The sequence below is a fragment of the Primulina huaijiensis genome, chromosome 6, assembly GCF_012295235.1.
Source record: "Primulina huaijiensis isolate GDHJ02 chromosome 6, ASM1229523v2, whole genome shotgun sequence".
In the NCBI taxonomy this organism is placed as follows: domain Eukaryota; kingdom Viridiplantae; phylum Streptophyta; class Magnoliopsida; order Lamiales; family Gesneriaceae; genus Primulina; species Primulina huaijiensis.
Window position 1 is genome coordinate 15,400,575 of NC_133311.1, and position 10,693 is coordinate 15,411,267.

At 33.9% G+C, this 10,693-nt stretch overlaps 1 pseudogene; it reads right to left on the bottom strand.

Moving 5' to 3' along the window:
* Nucleotides 1-553: 553 nt before the first annotated feature.
* Nucleotides 554-8,457, bottom strand: LOC140979123 (G-type lectin S-receptor-like serine/threonine-protein kinase LECRK3; annotated as a pseudogene).
* Between the last annotated feature and the right edge of the window lie 2,236 nt (nt 8,458-10,693).

Below are 10,693 nucleotides of genomic sequence, written 5' to 3' on the forward strand. Positions count from 1 at the left end.
ACATACATGACAGTTTTTCTCAATAAAGAAGCATCTCAATATTTATGGAAAGAGTATCTCGAAATTATGGAAAGAACATCTCCAAATTAGGAAATGATATCAATCGAATTATGGTAAGATTTTTACCACCCTCTTTAAAAAAGAGAAGCTTTCATTCAAATTTTACACCTCAATTGTCGACTTTTTGCTCCAAATTTTCAAAATTTCTGCTCCAAAACTCTGTTGCAGTCATAAAAATTATGTCCAAGTTCAGAAAATTATTTCTCTCGCTTAGGTTCTCAGAATCCGATCTACATTGTTCAAAATATGATTTCATATATTTTGAATAACGTATCCAAATTTCAGCAAAATCCAACGGTTAGTATTTTTTATAGCATTCGCAAAACAACTGCTCAGATTTTAGGCACGAACAGTATACCTACGATTTTTCATCCATAAGCAGGTTAAAACGCTTCCAAACATGATCTCAACCGTTCATAATTTATTCAACTTACTTTGAACGTACTGTAACAGTTGAAGCCCGATCCAACGATTTAATAAAACGCAAGGAATTTTATAAGGTGTCTGATTTTTCGGTAGGCATGTTCCTGAACCATTCAAGGGCTACATATCCTTTGGTTCCACGGATCATGGTAGTTGTACTGTCAGATCGTCTTTTAGAAGTTTTGCAAGCCCAAAATCCGAGATTTTTGTTACGAAGGATTCGTCCAAGAGAACATTTTGAGGCTTGATGTCGCAGTGTATGATTTGAGTGCTGCACTCTTCATGCAAATAGCAGAGTCCCCTTGCGGTTCCAAATGCAATCTGTACACTTTGGTACCAATTTGGCCTTGAGTTCTGGAAAAGAAAGCTTGCTATCGAGCAATTACTCATGTATTGGTAAACGACAAGCATGTTTTCACCTTCATCACAGTATTCTAGTAATTGCACCAGATTTTTGTGGTTAGTCCTGCTGATTGAGTTCAATTCAGCTTTCAGTTCTTGTGCAGAATCATTGGCTATCTTATTTAGCTTTTTCACCGCAACTAAACCATCATTTTCGTTCATCAGAGTCCATTTATACACAGTTGAGCAAGCCCTGCTACCAAGTTCTTCCTTGAATCCACTTGTTGCCTCTTGTAATTCTTTGAAAGTGAAACTTATTATGTTGGCCGAGTACGGATGAAGAATCTTTGATTCTCGTCATTTTAAATGAAAACTAAACAACAAGAAAGCAACGACTAGGAGTACGTTGACAAATACCAAACTTCCCAGCAGAACAATGTTGGGGAAATCCATAAACCGCAGAATCCATCATGCTAAATCTTTAAGAATTTGACTGAAAACTTAAGCGGAAGCGTACCTGAAGCCACAATCCTGAATTCTTTAGAACGTATCTTGATCTTTCAGATCTACGCGCTCTTTCCTTAAGATAATCTTTTGATTTTCTCTTCTGAACTATTTTCTTAATGTGATAGAGATTAGAGAACGTGATAGAGCGTGATCTGAGGACCATGACCCATATATATAGATAATGTTTATCATTATCTTCTTATATTTATGTTTTAGCCCATCATAATAACAGAAATTACACATATGTCTCTACACATTAAAGGCTTACAACCTATTAAATACATTAAAGTCCAATAACCTGAAACCTTAGTTGATCACTTTATTTTGGGCTTAACTTAATAGACAACCAGCAACGCATATTTATTCATATATAAGCCCATATAAATAAAATGGATCCAACAATCTCCCACTTGGGTTATATGTACAACCTTATAATTACGTTTGTGAAAATAACCTTATGAGTTCAAAATTGTTGTCATTCCGATATGTATCTAAAATCAATCTGGTCCATCAATTACATCAACATAGGATCAAAGCATTCTTCGCTACACTCAAGGTAGTTGGACCTATCAATGGTCACATATGCCAACACAACTGAATGACATTGATCATGAAATGGATGTGTAGCATGGAATTTTTATGCAATGTGACCGTAACATGACTATTTCCAACTGGTTCACTCTTAACCTTATTGAGATCAAACTTTAAACCATAATCAGAGTGTGACTTAACTTGAAATTTATTTCTGCAAAAAATAAATTTACATAACTGTAACTGAAAATGTCTACAACTGAAAAGTATTTAAAATAACGAACTCCCACTAAAACTGAATTTTCTCCATTGACATAACACTCATACCAGGAGTGTGCTCATGAAACTGTTTTGGTGGTAGTCCCTTAGTAAGCGGATCTGCATCCATGGAGTTTGTACCGATATGCTCAAAGATAAATTTACACTCTGAATTCTTTTTTTAACAACCAGAAACTTGATGTCAATATGTTTTGACTTTGTCGAGCTCCTGTTGTTATTGGAATACATAACTACTTATCGTCACAATGTATTCTTAGTGGCCTTTCAATTCCATCAACAATGCGCAGTCTCGTGACAGAATTTTGCAGCCATATTCCATGATTGGATGTCTCATAACACGCTACAAACTCAGCTGTCATGGTGGAAGAGGCTATAAGTGTCTGTTTAGCACTCTTCAAGGAAATGGCACCTCCAACAAGGAGTAGATGTAGCCCAACAAAGATTTCATACTATCTTGGCATCCAGCAAAATCAAAGTCAGTATACCCAATGATCTCAAGATGATTCAACCTCCGATATATGAGCATATGATCTTTTGTTCTATGTAGGCACCGTAAAACCTTTTTGACTGCTTACCAATATTCTACTCCTGGAATACTTAAATATCGTCCCAATATTCATGTCACACGTACACAATATTTGGACGTGTACAAACCTAAACATACATCAGACTCACCACTGCAGATGCATCGGGAATCTTCTGCATTTCATTTTCCTCAAAATCATTCTTTGGGCTTTGTTTGAGATTAAATTTATCTCCCTTAGCCACAAGGGTATCTGTTGGTTTACAATCTTGCATCCCATATCGCATGACAAATTTCTCGATATAGATTTTTTGAGATAATCCAAAAATACCTCGAGATTGATCCCGATGTATATGAATACACAGTACAAAAGATGCATCACCAAAATCTTTCATCTCAAAATTCTTAGCTAGAAATTTCTTGGTGTCATGCAACAACTCTATATCATTGCTAGCGATCAGAATGTCATCAATATATAGAGCCAGGAAAATATGCTTACTTCAAATAAACTTATGATACACATAATCATCGAATAAATTCATCTCAAAACCAAACGAGATGATCAGTTGATGAAATTTGAAATACCATGGTCGAGATATCAGCTTGATCCCATATATGGATTTCATTAATTTGCCAACCATATTATTTGTGTCTTTGGACACAAAATTTTCTGGTTGCACCATATATATCTTTTCATTAATATCACAATTTAGAAATGCAGTCTTTACGTCCATCTGATGGAGCTCAAGATCTAAATGTGCCACCAAAGCCATTACAATCCTTAAAGAGTCTTTCGAAGAAACCGGAGAGAAAGTCTCTTTATAGTCAATGTCTTCTTTCTGTGTAAAGCATTTAGCAACAAGACGAGTCATATAACTTTTCACATTGCCTTCGAATCCCTCTTGGTTTTAAATATCTATTTGCAACCAATGGGCTTCGTACATTTAGGCAATGGGACAAGATCCTATACGTCATTGTCTTTTATGGACTTTATCTTCTCATTCATGGCATCATTCCACTTTTGAAAGTTAGAACTTTTCATAACTTGACGGAAGTTAATAGGATCATCCTCCATCAGTCCAATGTCTGCCTCATGTTCTTGAACAAATACAATGTAATCATCTGGCATTGCACTTCTCCGCTCTCTAGTGCATCTCCTTAATGGCATAGGTTCTGGAGGTGCTTGACTTGGTCAAAGTGAGGAATGTGATCCTGATCAATGTTCAAAACACCTATGAGAATATTTACATATTTCTTTGCAAAGACAATATCCTTACTTTATCTCCCCCTGCAAACTCAACATCCTCAAAGAACCGGGCATTTCGAAACAAAAATCGACTTGCTTGTGGGATCATAAAACTTGTTGCCCCTAGATCTTTCAGAGTATCCAATAAAATAACAGTTGATCATCCTTGAGTCCAGTTTCTTCTCATTAGACCTATAAGGTCTCGCCTCAGCTGGACATCCCAAAATGTGCAGATGCTTAAGACTAGGCTTTTTACCCGTCCAAAGTTCATAAGGGGTTTTGGTCGCTGCCTTAGTTGGAACCATGTTAAGGATATATGTTGCAGTCTTCAGTGCTTCTCCCTAGAGTGACTCTGGTAAGGTAGAATGACTTATCATACTCATCACCATGCCCTTAAGTGTTTTGTTTCATCTTTCAGCAACACCATTCATAGTGGGCAAACCTGGCATGGTGTACTATGGGACGATACTGTATTCCTCTAGGAATCTAGCAAAATGTCATGGACGTTGTTAACCTGAACCGGCATATCTTCCATAGTATTCACTACCACATACAGATCTAACGATTTTAATCTTTAAGCCAAGTTGATTTCAACTCAGCTTTATAGTTTTTGAACACATCCAATGACCGTGTCTTTTTATGAATGAGATATATGAAGTCATATATTGAAAAATCATCTGTGAATGTTATAAAATATTGTTGACCATTTCAAGAAGCCGAAGAGAATGATCCACACATATCCGTATGTATAAGTTCTAAGACGCCTGAACACCTGTTGGTTTCAAATCTCCTTTTGTTGATTTGTTTTCCCTTTATACAATTAACACAATTATTAAAATATGTGTAATCTAAAGGTTCGAGAATTTCGTCTGACACAAGTCTCCTTATTTTATTTTTCAGAGATACGACCCAATCTTTTGTGCCATAATGCAGCTGAGTTCTTACTAGTTAATTTTCTTTTAGTGCATCTACTTGTCTGCAGGGATTTATTAAATGAAGCAATAACATCCAAAGAATAAAGATTATCGTACTTTGATAAAGAACCAGAACCAACCGATTTTGAATCGAGAAACAAATTGAATATTTCATTTCCAAAAGAACAAGAATAACAAAAGTTGTCCAATGCAGAAATGGAAATCAAATTCCGTCTAAAAGATGGCACAACAAATGTTTCATAAAGATCCAAATATATTTCAGTCTTTAACAATAATCTAAATTTTTCTATTGTCTCAACTTCAACTTTGTTGCCGTCACCAACATAGATGAATCTTTCAGCATCGATTGGTTTTCGTCAATCCAGGCAACCCTGCATAGACACACTGATGTGAGTTGTTGCACCAGAATCTATCCACTACATGTGTCTAGGCACTGAAGTGAAATTAACCTCAGAACAAACCATATTCAGAAGCATATCTTTTTTAGCACGCCAAGCGTGATAATTACTGAATTGCTTATTCATATGTCCATCACTGCCACAAAAAAAAAACAACCAGGAATTTGAGAATCACTAGGATTCTTCTGTTGTTTCTTCGGAGGATGTGTATCCACAGCTTCCTTATTCTTCATTCTCTTTCCTTTATCCTTCGAGGTAGAGGTATAATGAGCACTTTCTGTCTTGTCTTGCTTCAACCTTTCCTCTTCCTGAACACAGTGCGAGATGAGCTTATTCAGAGACCAAGTCTCTTTCTGACAGTTATATCTCACCTTGAACTGGTTAAACTGAGGAGGAAGAGATATTAAAACCAGATGCACCAGTAAGTCCTCAGAGAGGTCAAGTTTCAGTACTTTCAACCTTGAAGCAAGATGAGACATTTTCATAATGTACTCCCTGATGTTGCCCTTACCCCTGTACCTCATTGAAACGAGGCTTGCCAAAAGTGTACCAATTTTCACTTTTAGCAAACCTCTTTTCGAGGTCCTGAAAGAAAGCCTTAGCAGTAGCAATGTCGCTAGACATTGTGCCCCTGAATGTTTCTGGAATGGCCCTCTTCATAATCATCATACACACGTTCACCACCATAAGTGCATATGTAATTATATTAAATATTAACCTTCTTTTGGGTTGATTAATATTCATATGAATCACATATGCCAAAATCCTTTTATATTTCAAAATAAATCAATTTCCATAAAAGATGTCGCTTTTACGACATTTTATTTCAATTAATATATTTTTAAAATACATATAACCTTATCATTATTTGAACAATTGAATATTTATCCTTAAACTAGATAAGCCTGAACCCAAAAAAAAATTTGAAAATCCGTACGGGTCGACCCGAGTCGTACGATTTTTTTTCTAACACAAATTTTCGATTTCCTCAAAAATATTTTTTGATGAACAAAACTGGACAGAAAATTGAAATCTTATACAAAATCTTTAAAAAATTTCAACCAAAATATTTTTTTTTACCAAAACTGAAACTTTAAAAGATTTAGTTTTCAACTAAAATATTTTCCATATCTGAAACCATATCAAAATATTTTCCAGATCTGAAACCATGTCAAAAATTTTAAATAAATTTTCTTTTCCAGATCTGAATCCAAATAATATACAAAACTTTAAACAAATCTCAATGATTCAAGCATAACATGGCTCTGATACCACTTGTTGGGAAAATCCATAAACCGTAGAATCCATCATGTTAAATCATTAAGAATTTGACTGAAAATGTAAACGGAAGCGTGTCTGAAGTCATAATCCTGAATTCTTTAGAATGTATCTTGATCTTCCTGATTCATGCGCTTTCCTTGAGAGAATCCTTTAGTTTTCTCTTCTGAATTATTTTCTTAATGGGAGAGAGAATAGGAAACGCGATAGAGCGTGATTTGGGGACCATGACTCATATATATAGATAATATTTATCATTATCTTCTGATATTTCTGTTTTAGACCATCATAAAAACAGAAATTACACTTGTGTCTCTACACATTAAAGGCCCACAATCTATTAGATACATTAAAGCCCAATAACTCGAAACCATGGTTGATAACTTTATTTTGGGCTTAACTTAATAGACAACTCATAACATATAATTATTCACATATAAGCCCATATAAATAAAATTTATCCAATAAACAAATCTTGTGATAATGAGAGTGGATCTTTTGCTCTTGTTCGGAATATGAGCCGGAGGGGCTAATGTGGCATTACGTTTCCTTACTTTTATCAATGCTTTCCCCCCTACGCTCGAGTCAAGTCTTCCATTCGAAAGAGGGTACTTTTTCTTCCAACAACTATTGCCTCTAAAGATAGCAGCGGCACATAAACAATCATCAAGACAATCCTGTCGACACCAATCTTCTTGGACTTGTTGATATGACATGTAATCACCACCAGGGAAATCGGTGTTAGACATGTCGACGAAGTTGAAAAGTGATGCATCTTGTGATTCTTGATCACAAATCTGTGCGACGAAATCTTGCTTGCATCCGCTCATCTTGTCACTTGGATTGATAGGAGAGTAACCGGTGGGACAGAAACAATAAGGCCTCTGATCAGTTCCAAGGGAGCATATGCTGTTGTAGCCACACGCACCCCATACCGAATTGAGTGGTATGCTGAGACATATATTCTCTGGTAAGAAGTGCAAAACGGACCAACTCATCGGCCTTCCTGCTGTTGAATTACCAAACTTGGGATATACATAATGCCTGAGAACCCCGTCATAATCCAATATCATTCTCTGGTAATATAGGGCGGTTGAAGCGCCATTTGAAGACAGAAAATCAAGTATTGTTCCATTCTCTGCTGTAAGGAAGATGTAGCCAGATTGGTTAAAGATCACTTGGAATCCACTGCCAACGGTATTTGATGCCCAATACGCACCGATGTTGTCGTCCATGGGGAAGTTTCTGTTGTAAGACACAAGATTCCCATCACCTTGCATCGTAAAGATGAATCTCCCACGGGAGTAATTCGTCTCCGAAAAGCTGGAAACCAATCTACCCCCTTCCTTCAATATCTGGGCCGGTAAAATCGTATCAGTTGGATCATTAAAACTTTGCCACAAGAGAGCTGATCTATTGCCCACCAGTACAAAGTTACCGCCGTCAAGCATGGCGCCATATGCGACAGCGGAGCCCGCCAGATTAGGAGTCCAAATTGGCTGGCCCCTCGGATCATCAAGTTCAGATCTCCCATCTGTAAAAATCTGAAACTTGGATCCTTCCGCAGCTGGACTATCTCGATTTGCAGACCAAATTATAGTTTTTTCGGGTATACTGTCGAACCAGATGGCTAGCAAGTAGCCTCCACCAGGCACGATCTGTCGGAATCCAAAAGCAAAATCACCAGATGGTGATGGCCAAGCTGAATTCTCATTGTTCGCAATGAGAGATGAACCCAAAGAAACGTTGCGATAGGGCTGCGCTGTGGCTAATATTGGAAGCAAAAGAACCAACATGAAATGTAACATTTTACAGAAATTAACAGTGTAAGCCATTGGAGCAAGGGAAGATAATGGACTCAAGTAAGACAAGGAAGGAGAATATTACAGCACCATATATTAATTGAAGGGTTGAAGCTAACTTAGCTACGACACACGACTCATAAATATGGCGTTCAGCCCTATTTGACTGGAATGGTGACATATCTATGAAAAAAAGATCTACGAGACAAAAAAAAATGTTTATATGATGCTAGAAAATGTTATGTAGTATCGAAAATTGTATGTCATGTCAACAAAGAGGGTGTATTGGTTCTAGATTTTTAATAATTTTTATATAATTTAAAAGTCCAGATGTATTCAATCTAGACTTTTATATACTCTATAAAAGTTTAGTGTTATTCAATTTTACTTTTGTAGAATTTTAAAAAGTCATGTGATATCTACAAAAGTTTATAGATATTCAAAATATTAATAGACTTTTAATGACTCCATGAAATTCTATTAAGTATATGAATTAAAGTCTAAGTTACAACAATAAAATGTCAAAAAAAATTTTTGATTCAACCTAAAGATTTGGATGTACATTTAATTGAGAAATCTCTCAAACTCACATACTCAATACAAACACTAAAATTTTCATTCTTCTCTCATCTATTTATTTTTCTTTTATTTGTACTTTTTAAAAACATATTTTTTATTGCTAACAATAGTTTAAAATCAAAATTATTAACATCGTTAATTTATTTTTGAGTTCCAATCACAAAACCTCATAAAATTTAAAATTATATTTATTAAAAACTTTAATAAAATATTACACTGCATAGTAAAAAAAGAATAGGTATCTTGTGAGACAGTATCAAAAATTTTTATTTGTGAGACGGGTCAATCCTACCAATATTCACAATAAAAAGTAATACTTTTAGCATAAAAAGTAATACTTTTTCATGGATGACCCAAATAAGATATCTGTCTCACAAAATACGGCCCATGAGACCGTCAGACCGTCTCACGCAAGTTTTTGCCATAAAAAAATTATAATATTTTATTGACGATCTATAAATTAAAAATAATAATTATTTTTAATAAGTGAAATTTAATTGTGTGTGATATATAATTTTATAAGTTTATCAACACACATATATAAGAACAACTATAATAAATTAAATATATTAAAATTTTATAAAGATATCATAATTACAAATAATTTAACATACTTATTATTTATTTTTAGGTATAAATAATTGTCTTGTTTATTTTTTTATTTGACATACTGTTTACACATGACTATTAATAATTTTCAAAGATTATGTATATTATTCATTAGTTAATTAACTCTACAAATATGATTTGATGGGTAATTCTACAAAGAAAAAATAATTACAAAAATCTTGAAAAAAAGTCTATAAAGAGTCTATGAAATTTGTTTTACAATTCTATGAAATTCTATAAAAAGTTAATAAAAATTCATCAACTCCACAAAAGTTTATCATTTAAAAAAAACCATAAAAATCTTTAAAAGTATATAATTAATACACTCCTTATATCAAAATAATCGATAACTAAAAGTTAATGTACTAAAACTCAAACACGAAAACTTTTAAAACTTAAGAGACTCGGTCGTGGTTCCCCTTGTAAAACTTGAGAAATAGTTGTGCATGGATATTGTCAAAGTCAACATTCATAGCCCACAGATTTGAAATATAAATTTTTTTGACGGCTTTTTTTGCAGGTTAGAAAAATCACTCCATAAGTATTTATTTCTGATATGTAAAGAAGAAGACGGCGTCAACGAATTATCGTTTGCTTACAGAACCATTTTTTCAATCTTCTGTCATAAGGTGTCACGTATCTTTAATTATAAAATTGATCAAAATTATTCATATTTACAATTAAAAAAAATAACATTTTTTGCATAAAAATTAATATTTTTTAAAGTATGACTCAAATAGAATATTTATCTCACAAAATTGACTCATGAGATCGTGTGTTAAGAATATTATCTCACGTATACTTCTATTCGAAACATATAAATTAAAATCGTGAGAATTTTATATTATATTCAAATACTTAATTTTTAGTTATTTCTAGTCAACGTCTTTGCAATCCTCACTAACTCAAGAATACTGCAACAATTGCACACTAAAACATTTTATGATTGTAGTAAATATATATGCTATTTCCAGATAGAAATTGAACGGTTGATGATATACTATCCTTAGAGTCAGGGGCGTAACCAAGATTTTAAAATAGGGTGGACTGGACATTGAAAATGTAAATATTATTTAATGTATTTTTTATTTTTTTTGTTATATTTTGTATAATATGAACTAGATAAATATTAAAAATCATCTTAGGAATTTAATATATCAAGATACATGATAAATATCATT